The sequence below is a fragment of the Chiloscyllium plagiosum genome, unplaced genomic scaffold, assembly GCF_037043375.1.
Source record: "Chiloscyllium plagiosum isolate Xiang-an unplaced genomic scaffold, Cpla_swu_hap1 HiC_scaffold_31, whole genome shotgun sequence".
Classification (NCBI taxonomy): Eukaryota; Metazoa; Chordata; class Chondrichthyes; order Orectolobiformes; family Hemiscylliidae; genus Chiloscyllium; species Chiloscyllium plagiosum.
In genome coordinates, this window is record NW_028270169.1 from 52,608,680 (window position 1) to 52,636,644 (window position 27,965).

General features: G+C 39.4%; 1 protein-coding gene across 3 annotated transcripts in view; it reads right to left on the reverse strand.

Annotated features, from left to right (window-relative positions):
• srrm3 (serine/arginine repetitive matrix 3) overlaps positions 1-27,965 on the reverse strand; it is a 795,287-nt gene that overhangs the window by 536,930 nt on the left and 230,392 nt on the right. For 2 of the 3 annotated variants that reach the window (XM_043718787.2, XM_087977540.1), the window contains one exon: positions 5,780-5,863. The exons of the other annotated variant lie outside the window; for it this stretch is intronic. The gene's annotated coding sequence lies outside the window, so the exon portion shown is untranslated. The remainder of the gene's footprint in view (positions 1-5,779; positions 5,864-27,965) is intronic. 3 annotated transcript variants of the gene reach the window in all.

Sequence of the window (27,965 nt, forward strand, 5' to 3'; positions counted from 1 at the left end):
ATAGAGAATGGTGCATATATCGAATGAGGAGGAAGTGGTAGATGTAGGTAGTTACAACACTTAAAAGACATTTGGACAGGTACATGCATAGGAAATATTTAGAGGGCTATAGGCTAAACCCAGGCAAATGGAACTAGTTCATTTGGTCGGCATGGATGAGTTGGACTAATGGATCTGTTTCTGTGATGTATGAGTCTACAACTCTATATTCTTCATGCTTGTATCCCAACCTGTTGTTTTCTCTATCATTTCTAATGAAAGTGTTTTTTTATGACGCTGTACCCAAATTGGAACAGAGTACACCTAGTAAAACTTGCATCTGTTAGGATTTCTAGATAGTTCCTGCTAAATATCTCACTTCTTTAAAGCTCTTTTCATTGTTACACCTTACAGTTTAGTTGTGAAAAGGACACATTCATTATTTAAGGCCCATCTCCCTTCCAAATACTGTATGTACTTTGAGCTAAACAAATTCCTTTTGCATTTATTTCTTCAAATTTGTTTATAATGTTTCACATGTACCTGCGCTAAAATCTGTGTCTCTATTTAATTGAATAACAACTAAATTCTTCTTAAAATCTATTTTTAGATCTAGTCTCTCTGTATTTTATAACAGTCTGCAAATTTGGATAAATCATATTTCCCAGAACGTCAAAACAACTGATTTATTTACCTTCATTAAAAATTACTTTCACTTCTAACCTGTAAACTGTTAACCTATCAGCCAATAACTATCTATTAATCTACATACACCAAGAATGACTGAATGGTCGAAGGTTCTGCGTTCAAATCATTGTCTTCTCTGGAGATGTGGATTCAAATGCCACTTCCTACATTTAGGAAGAAAACCTTATTTTATTGCAACAAGTAGTTAGGCCATAGAATACTCAACCTAAAACTGTGGTGGTAGGGGGTGGCAGATTCAATTATGTTTTTCAAAAGAAAACTGGATTATTATCTGACAGAAAAATGTTAAGGTTATGGGGGGAAAGGAGGGCTAGTGTCATTAGGTGAGTGGCTCCTGCAGTGAGCCACTACAGACATGATAAACCAAATTACCCCCTTCAAAGCTATAATCATGCTTTGAGTCACAGCGACATTTTAGGGCCAAGAATTACAAACAGTCCACAAATGGCTAATGCTGGTTTAAACTGCTTTTTGAATACAAAAGTTAACTCTGTTTTTCTTCCCAAAGATGCTGCCAGACCTGTTGTGTGTTTCCAGGATCTTTTGGTTTTAGTTCAAGCTTTTCAGCTTCCAGAGTATTTTGCATTCTTAATTTTTTTTTTAGCTACCCGACATGAAACAAACTCAGGAGAAAGTGAGGACTGCAGATGCTGGAGATCAGAGCTGAAAAATGTGTTGCTGGAAAAGCGCAGCAGGTCAGACAGCATCCAAGGAGCAGGAGAATCGACCATTCGGGCATAAGCCCTTCTTCAGGAAGGCCCATCTCCCTTCCAAATAGTTGTTTGCCAACTTCTCCTGGAGCTAAAGGGGGCAGACTGCCAATTTGCAATTGATTATGGTTGGACAATGTGCCTATCGTAGCTAAAAAGTTCTAGTGTATGCAATGTGTGAGTGCATGAAGCTTGTAACAGTGCTAACTGTGGGAGGGTGAGATAAGGCATATGAATCTAAGAGCCAAAGACTAATTGATCATGTTTTCTTGTTGACGAGTGTTGGAGCTGCCCATGACAGAGCAGCATAAAATGGCCGACGAAAGCTCTGACAAGTTTTGTAGGACGAGCCTAACAGAAATGAGACAGTGTGGGAAATCCTTACCTAATGTAGTCTAAACACAAGAGAACAATAGCTGTCTGTCTTTAAGTAAGAGTAGATATGTGGCAGTAACTGTTAACTGAGATAAGAACATTTCATATTAATTAGTTATTTTTCTTAAGTTCCTTTATCAATTAGTTATAATACTACAAGTAGACTTTAGTTATGATTCTTCAAGGTAATCATAGATATAGATTCCAAAGTAATTATAGATTTAACAAATATATAAATAAAATCATAAAAGCATTAGCAGATCTAAAATCTAATTTCAGGCAAAACCGAAGGGGCCTCTCTTATCTCCTAACAAGGACAGCAGCTAAGAGAATTGGATTGCATATTGATTTACACTGTATTTCCTTTGATCGGAAAGCTCAGAAGCCTCGGTGTTTATGTTACAGCCTTGTACAAGATAGCAGACATAGTTGTCACAGTTGAAAGATAAGGGTTGCCAGTAACCATGAAAAGTTAAACATCTCGTACTAAAATGACCCAATCGGAACACAGAAAAAACCAAATTGCTAATGTAAAGTGATGTACCAAGAAGCCAATCATGGTTAGAAAATCCAGCGCTATTGATCAATAGTATAAAGGGGGAGGAAATGTATCAGGGATATGAGAAAATGTATAAATTAAGAAATTGCACTGTATTGAGCCTGAGCACAATGTGCTGTGTGGTATGTCTTGCATGTCTCTCCTTGCAAGCTATCTGTGATGCTCGAATAAACTAAATGTGCCAGAACTCTGCTGCCTCCTGAAAGCTATTCCCATCAGAATTTTGCTCCTACGGTGAGTAATTATGATCGACTGAATTTTGAATGAATGAAATGCAGTTGTTAGGTTATGTCACCTGAAAATTGAACTCAATGATTTTTGCAACATATCTCAGATTGTTAAAACTCTTGCTGCACTGCTTCATTGTTCTAGTCACATCACTTCTTACTTTCACTTTTGCCACAAACAATCCCTTTCCATTCCCACTGCAGCTTTCCAGAGGTAGGACCAACCCATGTAGAGAAGAGAAATAGGAAGACAATGAAGAGTCAACAATAGAGGATGGTAGCACCAATATTAGTATTCCAGAGGCACAGCTAAAGTTTTAGGGATATGCATTAACTTAAACTGGTGGAATGTCAATGTAATCAATTTCAGAAATATGGAATTCAAAGTTAGTCTCCATTCTAGTAACTTCTAGAATGTAGGAAAAACCCAACCAAATCACTAAGGTATTTTAGGGAAGTAAATCTGCAATCCTTACGCAGTCTGGCCTACAAGTGAGTTTAGACCTGCAGCAAAGTGGATGATTCATAATTGGCTTCTCAAGTGGCTGAGAAGATCCAACTGATGTAGTTATAATTTAAGATTTAACGACTACTAAGACGCAAATACTAATGATATTTATTTCCAAACCTTCAGGCCCATGGACCTGAGAAGCAAATCAGTGAATAAGAAATAAAGGTCGAACTACAGCCAACTTGCAGGGTTTCATTAGTTACATTTCTAAGGATGGGCCCGCATTCGTTCCTGAAGTCACATACATCAACCGGATGCCATAATTATTACACAGAGTCTTTAAATGTCTTTACAAGTTGAGTCAAAAGGCTGAGTGGCATACTTGTTTGTATGCTTGCATGGCCCCCTTAAATCAACTGTCTGCTTTCTACTTGTTAGCCAATCCTCTATCCATGCTAATTTACTAACTCCAACACTACGAGTTCTTATCTTAGTAAGAAGCCTAATTGAAGGTATCTTATCAAACACCTTCTGAAAAATCCAAAAATATTACATTCACTGCTTTCCCTTTATTTATCCTATTGCCTCCTCAGAGAATTCTAATTAAGGTGCCAAGCATAACTTCATGAGACAACACTGAATCTGCTTGATCATATTATGTATTTCTAAATGCTTTGCTATTACATTCATTATAGCACTATAGGATCTAGAGGTTAGTTTCTTGAAGTATATTTTGAGAATGTTATCACTAAAAATCAATCTTCATTTCCCTGATGTTACTTTGTAAAAGCTATTTCGAAGCAAAATATAGAATTATGGAAACACTCTTTCTATACTTTAGATATAATAAAGGGCAGTGTCTTGGATGATAAGAAGCCATACAACAAAGCTTCATTAAATATATACAAGGAACACATTTTTCCAATAACAAACTGGCCAATAGTCAACTCTTTTTTTTGAGTTTCTTTCCTTTTTAAATAAAAGGTATTACATGGACTTCTCCAGAATCTAAGGATTCCTGGAAAATTACTATCAGAACATCCACTATCTCTGGAGCTGCTTCCATTAATATTTTAGGATGAAACCCGTCAGGTCCAGGGACTAGTTTCCTGAGTACTTTTTCTCTCGTGATAATTAATGAATTTGTTTCAAGCTTTTTTGCCTTTTAAATATGTTATAATTTTGGAATGCTATTAGTGTATTCTATTGTGAAGACTAATGCAAAATATTTATTCAACTCCTCTGTCATTTTCTGGTTTCCCATTATTCTTTGCTCAGCCTCATCTTTAAGAGGCCTACGTAAAATTTAGCTTCTCTATTCCATTGTATATATTTAATGAAGCTTTGTTGTATGGCTTCTTGTCATCCAAGACACTGCCCTTTATTATATCCAAAGGATAGAAAGAGTGTTTCCATAATTCTATATATTGCTTCGAAATAGCTTTTATAAAGTAACATTAGCGAAATGAAGATTGATTTTTAGTGATCACATCCTCAAAATGTACTTAAAGAAACTAACCTCTAGATTCTATAGGCCAGAAATAGTTTACCTTAAATCCTAAAGATGAGCAGGTAGGTGGTCAGTCGACCAAAGTAAATTTACTACAATGTGCAGGAGGTCTATTTCTTATTTTTCAAAATGTCTGTTTCTGTTGGATCACATGAAATTTTAAAACATGGTGTGTGCACCATACAGATCATGAGAAAGTATTAAGTGCACCACAGCTAGACATCAGTAAAATGACCTCTCAGTTAAAATAAACTCTCCAGGAAGCCATGACAAAAAACACAAATTTAAACATCTTCAAACAAGAAGTGAAATATTGTAAAAATCTATATAGGTGGATTGTTGAGATGGAATCAAGTTGTGACCTAAGAAGATGTATGATCATATTATTTTTGAAAGTTCATGAATGCTTTACATTTTGTGCCACAAGACTAATTTCAAATTGACTTATTTTTCTAACTCCACAAATATCATCTTGAACACATACAAATTTGATGAGGGAGACTCTTCAGGTATTTATTCTTAGTTACTTGTGCTTTCCATGGAATGACATTAATCAGGAAACAATTTATTGATGACTTCTTATTTCTCATTTCAGCAAAGTACAATAAATCGCCCTTTGGCTTGAAAGAGAAACAAATTTACTCTGACAGAAAATGTCTGGCGGATTAAATCACCAGCTGTCAATTGTCAGCAAAAAAGCAGCCTGAAAGGCTTCTAAAACATGCTGCAATTTCTTCAGTTGAAGTACTGTAAGAGGATCTGCTAAATTTGCTTCTGCGTTAGCAAGCACAGAGCACTGAACAGCAGAGTGACAAAACCCATGGTGAAAGTGTGGCTTTCATCAATAAAATATAAATTTCTTATTAAAAGCTTACATCCTGGCAAAACCGAAAGGGTCTTTGACTAAAAAAAAAGGGGTTGACATCTTACACAGGCTGCACCACTAAGAGTGACCAATAAATTCTGTTGTGAACAACAACAAAATATCTACATGAAAAGTCAGGCTCCAGAGTTAAGGCAACTATTTACTGAATCACCCACAGGCAGAACCTCAGTCTTTGTTCTGAAGCTGTGTTCTGACACGATTTACAAAAAGGTCTGTTGATCTCAGCTCCTGATTGGAGTCAGAGTCTGCACGTCAAGTGCTGTGGGATTAAATACTATGAGAAAACTGAGTTTGCAAGGTAGCTTAACTGTGACGTTTTGTTTCTTGTGAACAATATTTTGGTTAAAATACTGATTAAATGTAATGCTCCATACCTTGTAAGTGCTTTGTTGTGTCAAATGTTATGTCTGGGTGGTTGAAGTTGACTGTCTGCAAAAATCCATTGCTTGGCAAAATGGCTAGGATTTCAAAAATAAAACAGACACATTAGTAATATATAAAATAATTGTCAAATGCAACTTTTAAAATGTTTCTGTTCAGAAAAAGCTATTCATCAAAGGAAATCTACCTAATGAAGTATTCTTTAAGATTTATAATTAGAATAAATATTTTCTTATATTACATGTTTATTCTTTGGTGTAAAAAGCCTTTTTAAAGCTAGGTAATAAAGGCATATTTTCCTCCAATTATTCGATTTCTATAAGAGTCTATCCCTAGCAAGTTTTGAGAAGATTTGTAGCTCAGGTTGAGGTTCTGGATGCAGTTTTGCACGCTGAGCTGGAAGGTTCATTTTCAGATGTTTCATCACCATACTAGGTGACATCATCAGTGAGCTTCCGGTGAAGCACTGGTGGTATGGCCTGCTTTTTATTTGTGTGTTTAGGTTTCCTTGGGTTGGTTGTGCTATTTCTTGTGGTGATGTCATTTCCTGTTTTTTTTCTCAAGAGTGGTAGATGTGATCCAAGTCAATGTGTTTGTTGATAAGAGTCCCTGTTGGAGTGCCATGCTTCTAGGAATTCTCGTGTGTGTCTCTGTTTGGCTTGTCCTAGGAACAATGTGTTGTCCCAGATCATTTTCAGGTTGACAGACTGTAATTATAAGCCCTTTGGCCTCAGCTACTTATGATTATGTTAATTATTTCAGTGAGGGGACCAAGCTTATGTGTTTTCAAGTTTGCTGACAATACCAATTGAGCAGGGGAGATAAACTGTGAGGAGGATACAAAGAGGTTGCAAATGGACAACTGGTAAATGAGAAGATAAGAACAAAGCAGATGGCAGATGAAGTGGAGAAGTATGAAGCTATCTCCGTTGACAGGAAAAATAGAAAAGTAGCACAGACTTTAAATGGTGAAAATATGGAAATAAGACCATAAGACATAGGAGCAGAAATCAGGCCATTCAGCCCTTTGAGCCTGCTCTGCCATTCAATCATGGCTGATAAATTTCTCAACCCCATTCTCCTGCTTTCTCCCTGTAACCTTTGATCTCCTTGACACTCAAGAATCTATCTATCTCAGTCTTAAATATACTCAATGACATGGCCTCCACAGGCTTCTGTGGCAATGAATTCCATAGGTTCACCACTCTCAGCTGAAGAACTTTCTTATTTCCATTCTAAAAAGTTACTCTAAGGTTATGACCTCGAGTCAGAGTCTCTCCTGCCAATGCAAACATCTTCCCAACATCTACTCTGTCCAGGCCATTCCGTATTCTGCATGTCTCAATTAGATCCCTCTTCATCCCTCTAAACTCCATTGAGTATGAAACCTAACGTCCTCAAACCTTCCTCATATGTTAAGCGTTTCATTCCTGGGACCATTCTCATGAACCTCCTCTGAACATGCTCCAGGGCCAGTACATCCTTCCTGAGATATGGGGCCCAAAACTGCACTCCAAATGTTTGTGTTCAGAGCGGTGCTTATACACGGGTTATAGAAAGTGAATGTGCAGTATATCCAAGGATTGGGAAAGCAAATGGTATTTTAGACTTTATGACAAAGATGTGAGTAAAGTAGCGTTATGGCAATTGCATAAGGTATTGGTGAGGTTACATTTGGAGTACTGTGTATAGGTAGATCAAAATCGTAATGTAAATTCATCCTTACTTGGGTAGGAAGTACACTAAATTTTCTTATGATTGATCCCTAGAATCAGGGACTTGTCCCATGAGGAGGGATTAAATAAACTAAGTTCATGTCTCCTAGACTTTAGAAGAAATTATTTAATTGAAACATATAAAATTGTTAAGGGGTTTGCCAGTAGACGTAGAAAGATTTACCCTCGTTGAGAAATGAAGAACTACAGCCCATCAGCAATGCAGGTGGTTCACAATACACAATTTTTGTTTCAGAATTGGCTGGGCAATTTTGATTTGGGATCACTGAATCAGGAAACAGGCAAGTAAGTGCTAAAGCAGACTGGTTGGAAGGGAAGCTCTTTTAGAAGCTGGTAGGCTTATTAGTACTCAGCTCTCATACCCCCTCAACATCCCATCTAGTTGCTACACCATCAAACCAAATTATGACTCCCACACTTGCCCTCATACCCCCTCCTTAGCCACCTTACCAGCATCCACCACAGGAAAACCCAAGAGCCATGTGGAAATTTAAAAAAAATAATAATTAAATGCAGCACAAACTCAGATGTACCTAATATTGAAATAGACTCTCATTTTTGAATGTCATTCAAAACTTTGTTTACCTATTATGAAAACCTCTATTGAGTAGCCACATTAAAAAAAAAAGATAATCTTGCTCAGGGATGGACAGGACTGACAGCTGAATGTTCCAGGATACAAATACTACAAGAAGAATAGAAAGGGAGGCAAAAGAGGAGAGGGAGTGGCATTTTTGATAAGGGATAGCATTACAGCTGTGCTGAGGGAGGAGATTCCCGGAAATACATCCAGGGAAGTTATTTGGGTGGAACTGAGAAATAAGAAAGGGATGATCACCTTATTGGGATTAGTGGTGCTGGAAGAGCACAGCAGTTCAGGCAGCATCCGGGGAGCAGTAAAATCGACGTTTCGGGCAAAAGCCCTTCATCATTCCTGATGAAGGGCTTTTGCCCGAAACGTCGATTTTACTGCTCCTCGGATGCTGCCTGAACTGCTGTGCTCTTCCAGCACCACTAATCCAGAATCTGGTTTCTAGCATCTGCAGTCATTGTTTTTACCTTGTATTATAGACCCCCTCAATAGTCAGAGGGAAATTGAGAAACAAACTTGTAAGGAGATCTCAGCTATCTGTAAGAATAATAGGGTAGTTACGGTAGGGGATTTTAACTTTCCAAACATCGACTGGGACTGCCACAGTGTTAAAGGTTTAGATGGACAGGAATTTCTTAAGTGTGTACATGACAATTTTCTGATTCAGTATGTGGATGTACCGACTAGAGAAGGTGCAAAACTTGACCTACTCTTGGGAAATAAGGCAGGGCAGGTGACTGAGGTGTCAGTGGGGGAGTACTTTGGGGCCAGCGACCATAATTCTATTCGTTTTAAAATAGTGATGGTAAAGGATAGACCAGATTTAAAAGTTGAAGTTCTAAATTGGAGAAAGGCCAATTTTGACGGTATTAGGCAAGACCTTTCAAAAGCTGATTGGAGGCAGATGTTTGCAGGTAAAGGGACGGCTGGAAAATGGGAAGCCTTCAGAAATGAAATAACAAGAATCCAGAGAAAGTATATTCCTGTCAGGGTGAAAGGGAAGGCTGGTAGGTATAGAGAATGCTGGATGACTAAAGAAATTGAGGGTTTGGTTAAGAAAAAGAAGGAAGCATATGTCAGGTATACACAGGATAGATCGAGTGAATCCTTCGAAGAGTATAAAGGAAGTAGGAGTATACTTAAGAGGGAAATCAGGAGGGCAAAACGGGGACATGAGATAGCTTTGGCAAATAGAATTAAGGAGAATCCAAAGGGGTTTTACAAATATATTAAGGACAAAAGGGTAACTAGGGAGAGGATAGAGCCCCTCAAAGATCAGCAAAGTGGCCTTTGTGTGGAGGAGAAAGTGAGGTCTGCAGATGCTGGAGATCAGAGCTGAAAATGTGTTGCTGGAAAAGCACAGCAGATCAGGCAGCATCCAGGGAACAGGAGAATCGACGTTTCGGGCATAAGGGCTTATGCCCGAAACGTCGATTCTCCTGTTCCCTGGATGCTGCCTGACCTGCTGCGCTTTTCCAGCAACACATTTTCAGGCCTTTGTATGGAGCCACAGAAAATGGGGCAGATACTAAATGAATATTTTGCATCAGTATTTACTGTGGAAAAGGATATGGAAGATATAGACTGTAGGGAAATAGATGGTGACACCTTGCAAAATGTCCAGATTAAAGAGGAGGAAGTGCTGGATATCTTGAAACGGTTAAAGGTGGATAAATCCCCAGGACCTGATCAGGTGTACCCGAGAACTCTGGGAAGCTAGAGAAGTGATTGCTCGGCCTCTTGCTGAGATATTTGTATTATCGATAGTCACAGGTGAGGTGCTGGAAGACTGGAGGTTGGCAAACGTGGTGCTACAGTTTAAGAAGGGCGGTAAAGACAAGCCAGGGAACTAAAGACCGGTGAGCCTGACCTCGGTGGTGGGCAAGTTGTTGGAGGGAATCCTGAGGGACAGGATGGACATGTATTTGGAAAGGCAAGGACTGATTCGAGATAGTCAACATGGCTTCTTGTGTGGGAAATCATGTCTCACATACTTGACTGGGTTTTTTGAAGAAGTAACAAAAAAGATTGATGAGGGTACAGCAGTAGATGTGATCTATATGGACTTCAGTAAGGCTTTCGACAAGGTTCCCCATGGGAGACTGATTAGCAAGGTTAGATCTCATGGAATACAGGGAGAACTAACCATTTGGATACAGAACTGGCTCAAAGGTACAAGACAGAGGGTGGTGGTTGAGGGTTGTTTTTCAGACTGGAGACCTGTAACCAGTGGAGTGCCACAAGGATTGGTGCTGGGCCCTCTACTTTTTGTCGTTCACATAAATGATTTGGATGCGAGCATAAGAGGTACAGTTAGTAAGTTTGCAGATGACACCAAAATTGGAGGTGTAGTGGTCAGCGAAGAGGGTTAACTCAGATTACAACAGGATCTGGACCAGATGGGCCAATGGGCCGAGAAGTGGCAGATGGAGTTTAATTCAGATAAATGCGAGGTGCTGCATTTTGGGAAAGCAAATCTTAGCAGGTCTTATACACTTAATGGTAAGGTCCTAGGGAGTGTTGCTGAACAAAGAGACCTTGGAGTGCAGGTTCATAGCTCCTTGAAAGTGGAGTCGCAGGTAGATAGGATAGTGGAGAAGGCATTTGGTATGCTTTCCTTTATTGGTCAGAGTACTGAGTACAGGAGTTGGGAGGTCATGTTGCAGCTGTACAGGACATTGGTTAGGCCACTGTTGGAATACCGCATGCAATTCTGGTCTCCTTCCTATCGGAAAGATGTTGTGAAACTTGAAAGGGTTCAGAAAAGACTTACAAGGATGTTGCCAGGGTTGGAGGATCTGAGCTACAGGGAGAGGCTGAAAAGGCTGGGGCTGCTTTCCCTGGAGCGTCGGAAGCTGAGGGGTGACCTTATAGAGGTTTACAAAATTATGAGGAGCATGGATAGGATAAATAGACAAAGTCTTTTCCCTGGGGCTGGGGAGTCCAGAACTAGAGGGCATAGTTTTAGGGTGAGAGGGGAAAGATATAAAAGAGACCTAAGGGGCAACGTTTCCACGCAGAGGTTGGTATGTGTATGGAATGAGCTGCCAGAGGATGTGGTGGAGGCTGGTACAATTGCAATATTTAAGAGGCATTTGGATGGGTATATGAATAGGAAGGGTTTGGAGGGATATGGGCCGGGCGCTGGCAGGTTGGACTAGATTGAGTTGGGATGTCTGGTTGGCATGGACGGGTTGGACGGAAGGGTCTGTTTCCATGCTGTACATCTCTATGACTCTATGACTCTACTCTGTTGTCAATCAAACTGTGAATTCAGGATCTTCTACTAAATAACTAAGCCATGAATTCATAATAACATAAAATAGCCTTTGGGAAATATTTACAAATAACTCTTTTGAAACTGTGGAATGGGTGATCATGTTTTTTTTAAAAAACTAATTTACAACATATACCCAACAGATCATGTTTTTGTATTGGACTCTCAGGCCTGAATTTTTGCAGTCATGATTCTGGAAGTCTATCTTTTTCAAGGAACACTCTATGACAATCCAAGTTGTACCCAAGAGGTCTGAATAATCATTCATTGAGCAGATTAAAGACAGAGATTGATTAACATTTTGTTAGAAAATGGTATATTAAGGGACTCAAAGTCCATTGAGAAAAATCAACGAGGCTAAAATTGAACATGAAAATCAGTCACGCTCTCAATAAATGGGGGAGCAGACCAAAGAGGCTGAATGATCTATTCCTGGTCGTGTATATGCACCTATATTCTTATGAGCTTGCTGAAGAACAGAAATTACTGTCTGTGAAATATAACTTACTTGAAGTGTGATGGAAATAGCTCAGTTCCACATTCCTTTGATTTATCACCCATGGTATTTCTTCACAGAAATATGGGGTGGGGAGATGAAAGGACTCTTAATAGAAAGATTTCAAGTATATTGACAGCCTGTGAGGCTGAGAGCTACCGCTAGATTCTTTTAACGCACTTCAGCTTGGATACACTAGCTCTATTGGCAAGAGTTTGCAGCTATTGTGCTGGGAAAAGGAGTCACCTGTTCTATTCTTATATTCAAAAGGGAAGGAAAGAAATGTGAGCATTCACTCTCCCAAATCAAGGCAGATCCTGTTGCATTAGACTCATTTGAAAATAGCTTTTCAAAATAAACAATGAGCAACAAAATACCATGAGAAGCCACAGTGCTTACAGATTGTGATCTTTATATTTTCCAGAAGCTAGCTCATTGTGGAAAACAGAGAAAGGGGTTGAGAAATCTGAAAAAAAAATCCTTCCATGTCTCAAAGCCTAAAGAAAACTCCATAGGGACCATTATATCAGTTTTCTGCAATAATATTCACATCTATTACATATTAATTTCAATCCTGCTGTATCATTTATTATCCAGATACAGAAATGGGAATTAAGATAAGGTTTTTGTTCATTCATCAAGCCCTAATGACATTACTTTTTTTTTCCTTTCCATGACAGTGAAATAGCTGCAAAATGAAAATGAAAGTCTAAGTTTAGACTTCCATCTGAGGCACAATAGACTTGATCGACAAGAATGGTATCAGGAGAAGGGACTACAGAGAGACTAGAAAAGCTAGGACTGTTTCTTTCACAGCAGAGAAGGTTAAATTGAGATTAAATAAAATATCAAATGCATGAGTAATATGGTAAAGTTTCGACAATCAATTTGGTCAGAAACCAAAAGAATACAAATTGAAAATAATTGTCAAAAGAATTAGAGGGGTCATAAGGCGATTTTTTTTTCTCACACACTGAGTTGTAATGATTTGGACTCCACTGCCTGAAAGGGCAATGGAAGTATATTCAAAATATAACTTTCAAAAAGCAAATGGATAAATACTTGAAGGGGAAAATATAAACTACTAGGCTACGGGGGAAGAGCAGGGGACTGGCAGTAATTGACAACACTACCAAAGAGTTATCGAATGCACACACATCAAAAGTGCTACATGCTTCTACGGGCTCAATCTTATATATTTCTGCCTAAGTCCAATTGCCTCCAGTTCTTTAGAGATAGTTTGTTGCCATGAATTCTACAAGTTCTCTTGCCCTATGTTACTAAATACGACACATGAATTATCTACCCCACCTTTATAGCACTCAATCTGGCCTCATCTTACTACACACTGTTCCTGGAACAATGCGCCACTCAGCACATATCCTGAAATTCACCGGCATCCCTTGCACCATCACCACCTTTGAAAGCCTGTTATGCACCTGAACAAGTACTATCAGTCTGAAGCTGTCCTTCCTGGTTTCTGACATTTACCCTGCACATAGCAGATACACAGTGCATTATGGCCAGGGTTCAATAAGTCCTACTGAATGTACTGATGCAGAACAGGACTTCCCCTTTCCCAGGGCTAGTAATAGAGGTCATTACATCAGACCATGCCAGCCTGTTCTGAGATTGCCCCCTGGATCAAAGCGGTCTCAGCCACATGGAGAACCCCACAGCAATGTTTGAAGAAAATCCATGTCTTTCTTCACTCCAACAGGATATGCATGAACATCTTCTCTCTGATGCCTCACTCTATCTCTGCTACTGTGCACATCTCTCACCAAGGCTCCTGCTCAATCACTCTCACTATTGCTTGGAATATCTTGTCCATTCATTCTCACTCATCCCAATTCCTGACATCACGAGCTCTATCTACCCTCTGCACTGTCTACTCACTCACTTGGGATATTTCCCCACCTGCCTCAAAACTAACAGCTGTGATAGCCACTTATATGTCCATTCATACTTGTTTCTCTCTCATTCCAAAAGCAAATCAGACCACATCAGAGAGATGGGTGAAGGGCTTCCTGACTTTCAGCTCCTCGCCTCTCATGACCTGACTAACCACCCCGAGCAAGCTCTGAACTACTATCGGAGGCTGTCCTTGACTTACTGTGTCAGGACTCCGAAGAAAAAGGCAATTCCCTAACGGAAGCCTGCTGACAACCAGGACAAATTTCCTCGCTTTGTGTCTGCACTAAAGGGCATGGCAAGACTGCAGTAATAGGAGTGTTGCGTATTTCGCTAAAGGGGAGAAGTATCGAAAAAAAAAGCAACGAAAAGGCAATGGTATAATTGTGCAGATGGGTTCAAAGCGAGTGAGTACTAGAGAACAGTCCAGAGATGCAGCCTGGTCCACTCCAAGAGCTGCGTACATGTGGCTGAGCAGAGTGATCTTGCAACATCATTACAATGCTAGTTGCCAGTATAGCCTAAGCAGCTTTGCTGAAATACCCTGCAAGTGGACTGGACATGTTCCATTCAGACTTTTAGAGCTTGGTACTTATCAGATATCAACGTCCATGGATATGGAGTGCGTGTGGCTAATTCCTATGATGCTGTCAAGTGCAACACTAAGGTCAACTAGAGCAATTGCAAACTGAATCTGCCAGGTACACACTCTGGTTTATATGTCTAACTTGTTTAGTCACTTGATTAAGATAGGAAGCTGAATATTAATGAGGCGAGTTGAGCCGTCAATGAGCCATTTAGTAAGCAACAACCACCCCATTAATTGGAAATTCCTCACTTCCCTAAGAGAGAGAGAGTGTCTCATTACGTCACTTGTGAAAAACATAGGAGATAACACAAGATGATCCTAATGTCAAAATTGGCCTCACCAGACTTCTTATCTGCTCCCAGCTACATATCTCGCGATAGCTCAAGGTCCTCTGACCTCTTTCTGATTCCACCCTTTGCTTCTTCCAGTTCACCAAAATGAGTAACTCAGGAACTTAACCAAGCATATCCATCGGCATCTACTGAATTTACTCTTTTGCTTTGTGGCCAGAAGCAGTTGCCCTCACAGGAAACAGGAAATGACTAAAGTTCAGCTGACTAGTCAACATTTGAAAAGAGAAAACCTCACTTAACATTTTAATTGTGAAACTTCAACAGTTTAAGAGAGATCACATTCGAATAGAATTAGAATTAGATTTTATGGTCACATGTAATCAGGTAAGGGGATACAGGAGTACAGTGAAAAGTGTACAATGTCGCTATTTCCATCATCATCTTGGGTACAAAGGTACTTAAGTACAAAATCTTAGGTGCAAAGTAGAAAAATAAGGAAATATAGTTAAAAGTTCAATATTAAAGGAGAAAAATAAAGAAATAAAGTTAAAGATTCAACATTACAGTCCTTCTTAAGTGCTTAGCCATGCTGGGCTCACACTCCCCACAAGGATTCAATCTCCCCATGCAAGATGCCTCTGCAGATGCCAGGAGACCTTGGGCTGCCAGTCTTATTCTTTCAGGTGCAGATTAGACTGGAGAGCATTTATTGCAGTATGTTTTCAGATTTCTCACATTCTTCATTTCATCGCAAAGAATTAAAATGTGGTAGGTGAATTTAAAATGTCCAATTACACAATTGTTTCCAACGTATCTTACATTTTAGTTTGTTGTGTGCACATACAACATACATCTGTGCCCACACAAACAAGACTAAGATGAAAATACCTTGGCAAATTTCTGTGAGAGGTAGAGGAAAGCAAGAAAAATAAGAGAAATTCTCAGTGCTGACTATTAGCTTTTATGGTAACAATTAAAAAGACATTAATCTCCACTGCCTATGCTTACTCTGTATTCCCTCTTTGAACACAATAATAAACAACAATACCAACAGCAGATAATTTATGACATTTTATAGCACAAAAACACAAAAAAATTCTACTGTCACTACAAATTTGTACATTCTACAACACCAGTCAACAATCTTACCGGTATTTAACAAAACTGCAAGAAGTCACTGTGATTGCATTTATTGAATCCGAAACCTCCTGTCCATTGATTTTTGAATTACATGAGGATTTCATGCTAGCAAGTATATTCATAGGAACGGGTGACTAGTTTGTGAAACCGTATTAAATAATGATGTGGATCTCTGGTGGGCGGCACGGTGGCACAGTGGTTAGCACTGCTGCCTCACAGCGCCAGAGACCCGGGTTCCATTCCCGCCTCAGGCGACTGACTGTCTGGAGTTTGCACATTCTCCCCGTGTCTGCGTGGGTTTCCTCCGGGTGCTCCGGTTTCCTCCCACAGTCCAAAAATGTGCAAGTCAGGTGAATTGGCCAAGCTAAATTGCCCATAGTGTTAGGTGCAGGGGTAAATGTAGGGGAATAGGTCTGGGTGGATTACTCTTCGGCGGGTCGGTGTGGACTTGTTGGGCCGAAGGGCCTGTTTCCACACTGTAAAGTAATCTAATCTAAAAGCACACTTAACAAGTTATCTTAAATCGATCAAGATATGTAAATGAAAACTAGGCCATTGTCACTCAGTTTCTGGCTTTGGATTTTCAGATTTTCTCACTTTTGGAAATAGCATACCTCTACTTTGTGTGTGTTATTGGATTGTTGTACAAATACAAGTTATTCTTATGACTCTATAACTTCCACATTGGGATTTAGACTGTGGTTTAGGTGTATATCCACGCATCTACATTAATTAAGCCATCATTAACATTCCAGAAGTGCAGTAATCTCAGATACTGAATTTAATCAAATCAAACCACAAACCTTTCAGCTGATAATGTTATTTCTTGTAATACTTCACATTCCAATACTTTAGTAACATAAGATGCTTCAAGGAGGAAAGCAAGCAAGATACTCAGCCAAGGACATCTGCTGAAAACTAATTCTCTTAAATGCAAAATATACCTTATGATGTAATTTTTATTTAAATGCAAAAGAACATAATCTTTGTCTTGCAATACTGATATGTAAAATAGCACATATTTTATGGACCCCAGGTGCAGGTGGGGGAGGGGGCATAAAGTTTCTCAGGTAATCAGATGACCTACTTGTCATTTATTTGTCCACCCACAAACAATTTGCAAGTTAGGGTGGGGGCACCTGTCCTGAATTACAATTGAGGCCCTAAAATGGCGGCACGGTGGCACAGTGGTTAGCACTGCTGCCTCATAGCGCCAGAGACCTGGGTTCAATTCCCACCTCAGGCGACTGACTGTGTGGAGTTTGCACATTCTCCCGGTGTCTGCGTGGGTTTCCTCCGGGTGCTCCGGTTTCCTCCCACAGTCCAAAGATGTGCAGGTTAGGTGAATTGGCCATGCTAAATTGTCCATAGTATTAGGTAAGGGGTAAATATAAGGGTATGGTGGGTTGCACTTCGGCGGGGCGGTGTGGACTTGTTGGGCTGAAGGGCCTGTTTCCACACTGTAAAGTAATCTAATCTAAAAAATGGTCAATCATGTCTGGCCACAATTTTGAGGCCGGTGAGAAAAGTTTAGGGACAAGAAGGGAAACCTAGCATACTGTAAATCCCATCCATTCTCCAAACCATCCTCAGGTATCCAATTTCATCCCACTAAGACCAAGGCTATATCGGGTCCTGCATACTCCAGCAATGAGACTAGTGGGACACACTCCTCGTGGCACTTCTGAGGCTACAAAGCAGTCAGCCAACTGGATTGAAGGGCAGATGTCCCATTTCTCTGGCTGATGAAACAGTAAATTCTGCCTCTGAACTCTGATATATGGATCCAGATAGTGGATAAAAATAAAGTTAAAACTTCAACAGTGCAGGTAAGAGTTGCTCCTAATTGCTTTGGAATTATCTATTGATTTATCATAATTATCATTGTGAAAAATTCCACATTTGTCTTGGCATCTGATATCATGTATCACTTTTAGTCTGAGCATGTATAGTTCCTAATAAATGATTGCACACTGAACTCCAACAATGGTAAGTATAAGCACTGTATTTTCTGAATTAATGTGGGAATCTGAAGAATACACTATTAACATGATAGAATTCATTTTGTGAAACAGGAGGTCTTTTCATTTATCAAAAATGAACATAGCTCAACAAACCCAGTGCACTTAGAGTCATAGAAATGTACAGCACCGAAATAGACACGTGGTCCAATTTGGTCTGATCCATGCCGATCAGACATCCTCAATTAATCTAGTTCCATTTGCCAGCACTTGGCCCATATCTCTCTAACCCTTCATATTCATGTACCCATGCAGATGCCTTTTAAATTTTGCAATTGTACCAGCCTCTATCATTTCCTCTGGCAACTCATTCCATACATGACCCACTCTTTGCATCAAAACGTTGACCCTTAGGTCCGTTTTAAATCTTTCCCCTCGCTCACTAAACCTATGCCATTTAGTTCTGGACTCCCCCACCCCAGGGAAAAGACTTTATCTATTTACCCTGTCCATGCCCCTCATGATTTGATAAACCTCTATAAGGTCACCCCTCAGCCTCTGACACTCTAGGGAAAAAAACAGCCCCAGCCTACTCAGCCTCTTCTTACAGTTCAAACCCTCCAACTTTGGCAACATCCTTGTCAATCTTCTTTAAGAAGGTGAAAAACATGTTGGATGAAAATAATGTTGTGGATGTCCTGAAAATGGGCTTTTAGAAAATCTTCCACAAAATTCCACTCAGGTAAACTCTGAAGTAAAATAAGTAGTAGGGAATTAACTGAAGTGCAGTAAAATGGATTAAAAATAAGTTACAATTGAAAAAATTCTGAGTTAATTAATTACAATTTATCTCTACAAATTGAAATTAATATTTCATCATTTTTATGATGATTTTGAGAAGTGCAAATGTTAAAAGCACTGTATAAGTACAGGTAGTTGTCACAGAGTTCTGGACTAAGAAATGTAAACATTTGTTTCAGAAGCAGCAGTAGGCCACTCAGCTCCTCGATTCTGCTCTGCCATTCAATAAAACCATGACTTTAATTCCCAACTCCCTCCAATAACCTTACAACCTTTTACTTAATAAGAATCTATTCACATTGTGTACAATACATCAACAATTTGACGCAGTCTCCTCTCCAAAACTGCACATAGTAGTAAAGCAGGAGAGACAGGAAATAATTTGAGGACCAAAGTAAGTGTCAATGAGATATTGATAAAATGATTCAATTGTTACATAATAGCTGTAACTGAGATGGTTTGTTTTGATTAAAAACATAAAAATTATAAATTGCCTGAGAAAACAGTACGTAATGTTGAATTTGTTGTTTCAGATTCACAAGGCAGTTGAAACTGTCTCATTTAAATAAGGTTATTAAACACTAATGCAGAACTGAGTTTTACGGAAAAAGGTACAGAATATGAAAGTCAAGCAACAATACTGATTCTATATAAAACCTTAATAAATTCACATGGAGCACTGTGCACAGGTTTGAGCTCCACGCATAGGAAAGACATTAATGAGGATACTGCACAAATTCACAAGAATGCTGCCTGGTGGGGGGAAAAAAATACAAGAACATCTTTTACCAGATTGGGGTTGGCTTTAATACTGTAGATTATAGTGTTATTTGATAAAGGATATTAAAATATCAAAAAGTATTTAAAAAAATGGTCGCCAGAAACATGATGAGCCAGATTTTTCAGAGAGTGGCAACCCCGGGCAGATTGCTACTCTTACCCTTCACTTCTGAGTGCTCCTCACTTCTGAATGAGGCTGCCTCACTTAGGGCTTCCTCAGAAATGCAGAGGAAGGCAAAACATGTCTCCAGTAATAACAGTCAGCTGCCATATTCAGATACTTAAATGTTCTGACAGCCACTCTGACAACTGATAACAAATTAGAAGTACACAAGTTTAGCGATGTTAGGGTGCTAGGAAGTTCGGATGCCAGATGGATAGGAGGATAGGGCACCCTTAACCATAATGCCAGGTGGCAGGAGTGCCATGGTCCCAGTAAGTAGGATGCCAGCTGGTGGTGGTGCTGGGGTGTATCAGCAGGTCTGGGGTAAGGTTTAATTTGGGATATGTGAGATATGTATGGGGTCAGTGTCCCAAGAATTTAGATTAGATATTTACTAGACCAACATTCCCTGAGAAACTATTTTACTTAATTTCATTGGAACCCTCCAAAGTCTCCAACTTAAATGGAAACTTAGAGGGTTCTAGGCATCGTGATATTGCCCAGTGTAAAATCCAATTTCCTGCACTATTCCTTTGGAGTGTGCTACAGATAGGGATTCCACAGGGTACTCATCCACAATTCCTATTTGATTAAGAACAATAATTCACATTTCTTCGTTGTTGTTGAATCAAGAGTATGAAAAATTGAGGGTATCTTCACTTCACAGACTGCTACAACATGGCAATTCACTACCAACTTCTCAAGGACGAATTGGGCAAATACACAATCAGTGCTAGACCAACCAGGCGAAAACAACAATGGGGCAAGTTTTTTTCAGATCCTGAACAATTTGGGCAGTGGGGAGTCAGTTGGAAAAATATGGTGACACAAGAAAGAATGAAATATGTCCACATTTCCAAACATGTTTTAAACAGTTCAATGAGAATCTCACTAGTGAGCAGTAATGGGCCTATTGCATGCTTAATAGAGTCATAGAGATGTACAGCATGGAAACAGACCCTCGGTCCAATCTGTCCATTCCGACCAGATATCCCAACCCAATCTAGTCCCACCTGCCAGCACCCGGTCCATATCCCTCCAAACCCTTCCTATTCATATACCTATCCAAATGCCTTTTAAGTGTTGCAGTTGTACCAGCCTCCACCACATCCTCTGGCAGCTCATTCCATACACATACCGCCTTCTGTGTGAAAAAGTTGCCCCTTAGGTCTCTTTTATATCATTCCCCTCTCACCCTAAACCTATGCCCTCTAGTTCTGGACTCCCCAACCCCAGGGAAAAGACTTTGTCTATTTATCCTATTCATGCCCCTCATGATTTTATAAACCTCTATAAGGTCACCCCTCAGCCTCCGATGCTCCAGGGAAAAAAGCCCCAGCCTTTTCAGCCTCTCCCAATAGCTCAAATCCTCCAACCTTGGCAACCAAGGCAACATCGTTGTAAATCTTTCCTGAACCCTTTCAAGTTTCACAACAGCTTTCCGATAGGAAGGAGACCAGAATTGCATGCAATATTCCAACAGTGGCTATCTCAGTATTACCTCACCTTGCCTTATTCATTTGCAGTTTGATATTTTCCCAGCCAGTCGGGAGAAACTAGATGGTGACAATTCTTGTCTGAGTGCGTACTCGATAGCTGCAACTTACTGTCATCTTCTCTAGGCCTCCATTTTGGGCAGCATTCCCCAACAACTCAGAGCAAGCTCTATGGGCAGCAACTTCTGCCACAGAGGCTGGTACTGGAAAAGCACTGGCATCATGACAAATTTGGAACTCACTTATAATACAGTTCAGCACTGCAATTTGGAGCTCACTTACACCTTACATTGGAATCCAGCTATCAGGACACTTTGCCTGCAAGGCAGGCACTCATCTCGTACATCATAACAGGGTCTATCTCAGGCATGCCAGTTTGCTTTCTTAGTACTCATGCACTTTGTGCCTAGTTGGATGCTCATAGAATCTCTGCCTTGTTTTGTCTTTTAGTGCAGAAAGGTAGCTTTTCATGTTTATTGTGGATTAACAGTCAAAGGGGACCATGGTCAGTCAGGAGGTCTGTCATCAGCCAGGAAAGGTGGTGAGGTATCTCAAGCGAGTGCATAGGAAGTGCAGAGCAAAGAAAGTATTAGTAATTCGGAGGCTGGATGAGTGAGAACCATCAAGGGACGATGCTGCATACATTACAGGGGTGGTGGACCACTAGTTTTGATGGGAGTGAGTGCAATAGCAGAGTAAGAGTTAGTGTGAGTTAGCAGAGAGAAGATTGTAGCACTTCTCATTGCAGAGCACAGAAGGTCATTAATTATTTTTGCAGCATTGCTGTGTGTTATCTAGATAGTGGACACCACATTGACACAGGTGGCTACTTCAGGCAATGTTTGACATAGTGAGCAGTTGGGGTTCAAATACAGTGCCCACGGCTTTAACATTGAAATTGATCTGTGAGTATTTCGCTTCTAATGAACGCAAGATAGTGCATTGCATGGAGACATGGTGCAAAATTAATGAGGCGAGCAGGGTGACATTGATGAGAGAAAGGTACACAGAAGGAAACCAATTGTGATACTTCCTGAAATTGACAGCCAATCTTTGGGAAAATTCAAGCCATTCTAAGTGATTTCGCACAGAAACTGAGTGATGTAAGACTGTGGATGCATTGATTAAAGCAAAGACTATGTCAATATGTAAGAATGATAGACTGCTGAAGGGGCTAAAAGGATATGAGAATGTAGAAAAAACAAGAATGATACCTGGACTTCAGAAGTTATGAGGAGAAATTACATAAGTTAGGCCTGTTTATCTCCAGAATCTAGAGGTTAAGGGGTGATCTGATCAAGGTCTTCAAGATATTAGCAGGAAAAGTCTTGGTAGATAAATTACTTCCACTGGCTGAGGATTCTACAGCTAAGGGATATTGTCTGAGAAATGTTCAGGAGAGATGTTAGGAAGTACTTTTATACACACAGAGTGGTAGATGTTTGAGACTCTCTCCCACAAATGGCAGTGGATGCTTGGTCAATTGCTAATTTTAATTCTGAGATAGATACATTTTTGTTAAGCAAAGTTATTTAATTCTTAGGATTAGGATTACTGTTCATCTGGAGGATAATCAGTGATACCGAGTAGTTGGACAAAACTACATATTTCCATTATGTAATTTTTTGATGTTATATCTCTGGTCTTTTCCCACAAAGGAAGAACAAAATCAAATTTATATGCCTTTCAAAATCTCTGACTACCCCAGGACAGATTACTGCCAATTAAGTACCTGTATTTTGAACTGTATTTGGAGTTGCAGAAGGAAACGCAGCAGCCAATTTCTACTCGCTAGGTATCACCAACAGCACTGAGACAATAACCAGGTAATCTATTTTAGTGTTGCTGATCAAGGAAGAAATATTGGACAGGACCTCCTCATTTTTCTTCAAAACATTCTAACAGAATCTTTCACAGGACTGATGATACCTTGTTTTATAATTCATGATGATAATGATAAAATATGGAGAATCAGTTTTTAACTTCCATCACCTGTGTTTTAACCTGAGACCATCCTGGGTTAAAATAGTCTTTAAAAAGAGGAAAAAAAAAATAAATCAAAAATCGCTGCAGTAATTTCAGGCAGAAGTTCAGGAAACCAATGTAAAGTAAAACCAGCTGAACTGAAATTACCATTTTAGCTTTGAAACTACAGTCCTGCATTAATATACATTTGTATGAGAAGTTTCACATATTGGAATCATACAGAAACTCTACATACAGATACAAGTTTTTTGGTGCACTGAGTCCACACCGACAGATCCGGACACATCTCCCGTAATCCCAGATTTACCAAGGGGTTAATCTACCTAGCCTGCACATTTTTAGACTGTTGGAGGAAACCAGAACACTTGGCAGAAACCCACACAGATATGAGGAGATTGTATGTATGGAGTTTGCACAGTCGCCCGAGGCTGGAATCAAATCCAGGTTCCTAATGCTGCAAGGCAGCAGTGATAACCACTGTGCCACCATGCATTGCCATGGATATGAAAGGGTTGCTTTCATCTATCTAGTTTGGGAAGGCAATGGAGTTAAACTTAGGAATACACAAATTAACCGTATTTCAGTAGTTGCTTGGCAAAACATCAGAGGCAGAAAATAATACAGATTTGTAATTGCTAGGGACTGAAAGACTCTTTCCTTCCTTCCTTGTTCCTCTGCCTCTCAAAAGCCAGCATCAAAGATACAGCAAATCAGAGAAACGTTGACTCATGGAGAACTCAAGGATTCTGCAAATTTCACTGAGGGCACATTCTGCTAAAGACACAAGACATTAACTCAACAGCTGTAGCCTCAAGTTCAACTCTCACAAATCAACAGATCCTACAATTTTTAAATTTTAAACATTTTCATCTTTGTTTTTGAACTAACTACTTTCCCCTTCTTAAGCTTTATACTTGTGTGTTGTATGTGTGTTTGCTGTTGTATTTTATTATTTTGTTTGGGGTTAGCAAGTTACAAAACAAATCTTTTTATTCAAGAAAACTATGTAATCAGCACTGAAATTTTGTCGAATATTAGATTTTAATTAGATTGCGATATCATTATATGCTAAAAATAAATGATTGATAATAATAATAAATACATCCTCGGTTCAGTCCAGGGCAAGTTAAAAAGAGGAGATATGATCCACTCTTCTTCATCTGGTTGTGACACAATTCATCAAACAGCTGAATATACTCTAATAGTTGAGTTTGTCTTAGTAATTTTCTTCTTATTGTATTTGTCTTATTCGTTGTTAAACATCACAATTCTCTACTTCAGGAATCATCTGCGTTGATGTAAGCCTGATAATAATAACACCCTGCATGAATTAATATACTGCCAAATTACTACTTTATGTTTCTTATATGAGTGAAATTTATTCCCACTTGTCATCACTTCATCAACTGCAGAAGTGACCTTCAATTATGCATCACCTCAAACCATTGCAAGACTTGGAATAATAACTGGATCAGTGCGACCTTAATGCTTGCTGCCAGAGTGAAAACATGATTCAAAAATATTTGATCTTGACGCACTCAAAACTGCGTATCGTATTCCATAAGTTAACCACTATTCTCTGTGGATTTACCATCACCATTTTGTATTCAGCATTGTTACAAGCCTCAGATAGATAACTTTTTAAAAGAGATATAGTTTACAGTAATTGAAGGAAATAACTTATGTTCAAGATCTCAAGTTTAAGACCATCATAACTACAAACGAACTAAAATAGCTATAAATAAAACATTATTTTGCTGAGACCTAACCTATCAATCTAATTAAGAGATACTTTTGTCTTGACTCATTAACTGAAAATGTGTTGCTGGAAAAGCGCAGCAGGTCAGGCAGCATCCAGGGAACAGGAGAATCGACGTTTCAGGCATAAGCCCTGAAGAAGGGCTTATGCCCGAAACGTCGATTCTCCTGTTCCCTGGATGCTGCCTGACCTGCTGCACTTTTCCAGCAACACATTTTCAGCTCTGATCTCCAGCATCTGCAGTCCTCACTTTCTCCTCTTGACTCATTAACACAATTGAATTGTATTTTCCTACTTGTTTTCCTGTCCACTGCATTTTTGGCAGATGTGTTGCAACACCATAAAATCCCAAGTTAACTCCAGCTTTGCAGAAACGTATTTCTTTGTGCTAAGTCAAATCTTCCTATGTTCTTAGTAAATTACCCTACTCAGGCCATGCATTCCAAAACCAACTTTCACAAGCCAGACTCATCTTGGGGACTTCTAGTTCCTTAAATCTCCCAAAGTCCCCATCTGCCCTGTCCTCATTTTGAACTGAAAACTAGCTTCTACAGCATGATGCTTGACCGTTAACACAAAAATAGTTCACTCTGCTCTTCGCAGCAGTAGCAGTTTTTGTCTCTCTCTCACTCTCTCTCTCTCTACATGTATCTCAAAAAAGCTCTTCTTTCTCTCTGTGTAAAGGTGTAAAAAATGTCACTAGATTACCAACAGGATTTGGTTTGTTTTCTTTTTCCATGACAACCAGACGACATGGGCCTCTCTCCAGTCAGAGGATTAGTGCAAATACTATTAGAAGGAAACAGACATTGGCTATTAATTGATGTCTAGGTATATAAAAGGGGGAACGGCTAGTACTGGGAGATTGAATCATTGGACTTGAATAATCAATAAAATCTCTGCACACAAAATATCTATGATTGTAACCCTTTAGGGGTCTGAGCGAAATGGGTTATGGCAAGATGTGTGGCAGAATTAAGCAACAAGTGCAGCGATAGCCATCTTGACATCAAGATTGTCTCAGTCCATCCTTTCACAAATAGCATTGCAAGAATTTTTCTAGGCAGTGATGAGATGTCAACTGATAGAGATTAATGGTTGCTAAAATGCCTTGTTAATGCCACATGATTTATTAATATTCAGACTCTCATCTTACCAAATTTTTCAAACAAACTAAACACTATGAAGGAGTAAAGCATGTCTCAGGATCTTAGGGGAGTCTTAAGGGAGTAGTCCTTATTGAAATCCATGGAGATCCTGACACAGTAACTCAAGAGCAGCCTTCCATGCCAGCACAGGGAATTGCCCACGGTCAGACATTCAAAGACCTGTGCCTCTACTGCCCAGTGAGTCACAGTCAGTGGCAATTCTGGGTGTAATGTTAATGTGGTCAGGAAGATACCTATGCAGCAGTCATAGTTTCCTTCCTGACCACATTAACATTATACCCAGAGTCATCAGTCAGGGTTCTGGGCACATCTTGCCGTGGCTTCCCAGTTATCTTGGTTGATGGGGTGGGCTACAGTCAGTTTCTTGATAAAGGTGAGTAGATAGGTTGTTGGGGGCTTGAAAAACTGTGAAGTGTGATTAACAGGATGGGCTAATCGAAAAGGGATGTGTATGTTTGGGGGTTCAGTGGATGTAAGCATCTGACAGAGGAGTGCTCATTATCATCTGTCGTGCTGAAAATTGCAAGTGCATTTTAAAAGTATTCATAGAAACAGTGTTCTTGGAGGCTAATGATTTGCTTTGGGAGAGTTTTCACATGTGATCAAAGTAAAGAGTTGTGCATTAATCTTTCAATGTAGAAAGACACAGTTTTGTTCATTCGGAGAAGCACCCACAGCTTTAAAAAAAGCTTTTGGATTTCAGTTTAAGCAGTTTTCCAGACATCTTGGCAGTAGGCAGATGTATAAAATAGTTGCTCCTAAAAAATGGAGATAGTTCAGGAATGTTAAGAAACAGATTACCTCAGTGTAAGGAATTTAGTTTTAAAGTTTTTTTTTGTTAAAAAGTTTAACTCAGTTGTACAACGATTCAAGGAAGAGGCTATCAGATTCTTAAGCAAGGGAACTGAAACACAGTAAAATGAATTTGCATGGAAATAATGGAGAAGGGAATTCTTTCTGATTTAAGTGCGGTAAAGAAAGGCAGTTGGGATTAGTGGCATTATATTTTACATGCATTATAAATAAACAGTTTGGTTTATTCTATGTTATCCTTTTTTTGTATAATAATTTTATTGTTAAACTGAATCTGCAGCATTCTGCGTGTTTCAGTAAAAGATCACCTCATTAAAACCAAAAAGAAACCGTCAAGACAGATTTCAACCTGAGATCAGACATTTTCCAGTAATAACATCAGCTGGGATCATAACACAAATTATTAAGGCTAGAAGGAGTACAGGTGATGGCTGTTAGCTGAGTAATTGATGTCTTGATGTGTAAAGGGAGAACAGCTGAGACTAGGAGAGAACAATGTTGGATTTGTTTACTCAATAAACTCTGCACAAATAAAAAGTATATCTCTTGATTTGGATATAAGCACCATGCCCCTTTCCAGAATATTGTGTATCACCTTAAATACAAGGAGACACTTTTAAATTTAACTTTCTTATAAAATTCAATATTCACCATATTGCCATATGTATATTGGATTCTCAATCTTACCTTTTTTTTAATCTGAGTGTCTACTACCCAGTGTTTAAACACTGTATCTCTTGCCATGGGCAAGTTAAAGTTGATGTTGCTGATATCATCAATCTGCACCTGGAAGTGAAGTCAGTACCACTCTGCCCATAGGCACATGCACTGATATCATCAATTTGTGCCTGATGAACTTCATACCTTCTAGGAGCAAAGCAGTGAGACGTCAGTAGCAAGACAGCTAGAGAGGTAGTGAGCAGGTGGCCAAATATTTCAAGTGGAGTTATGAGTAAATTGCAATTTATATTTGAACTGAACTGATTTGAAAAAGAAACACTTTATTGTTCTGCACTTGGTAACATTTATTTGCATCGCTTAATTTTACAAAAGTCTTATTCTTTGGTAGAATCAGCTGGTAGGGATTTTGCTGGAGTTGCTAGTAGGGATGTCACAGGCACTGCTATTGCATGGGTAGCGAGAATGCCTCCTGCAGTGACAGGTGCTGCAAACACAGCTTTTTTTAAAAGAAAACAACTGAGTTATAACAGCCC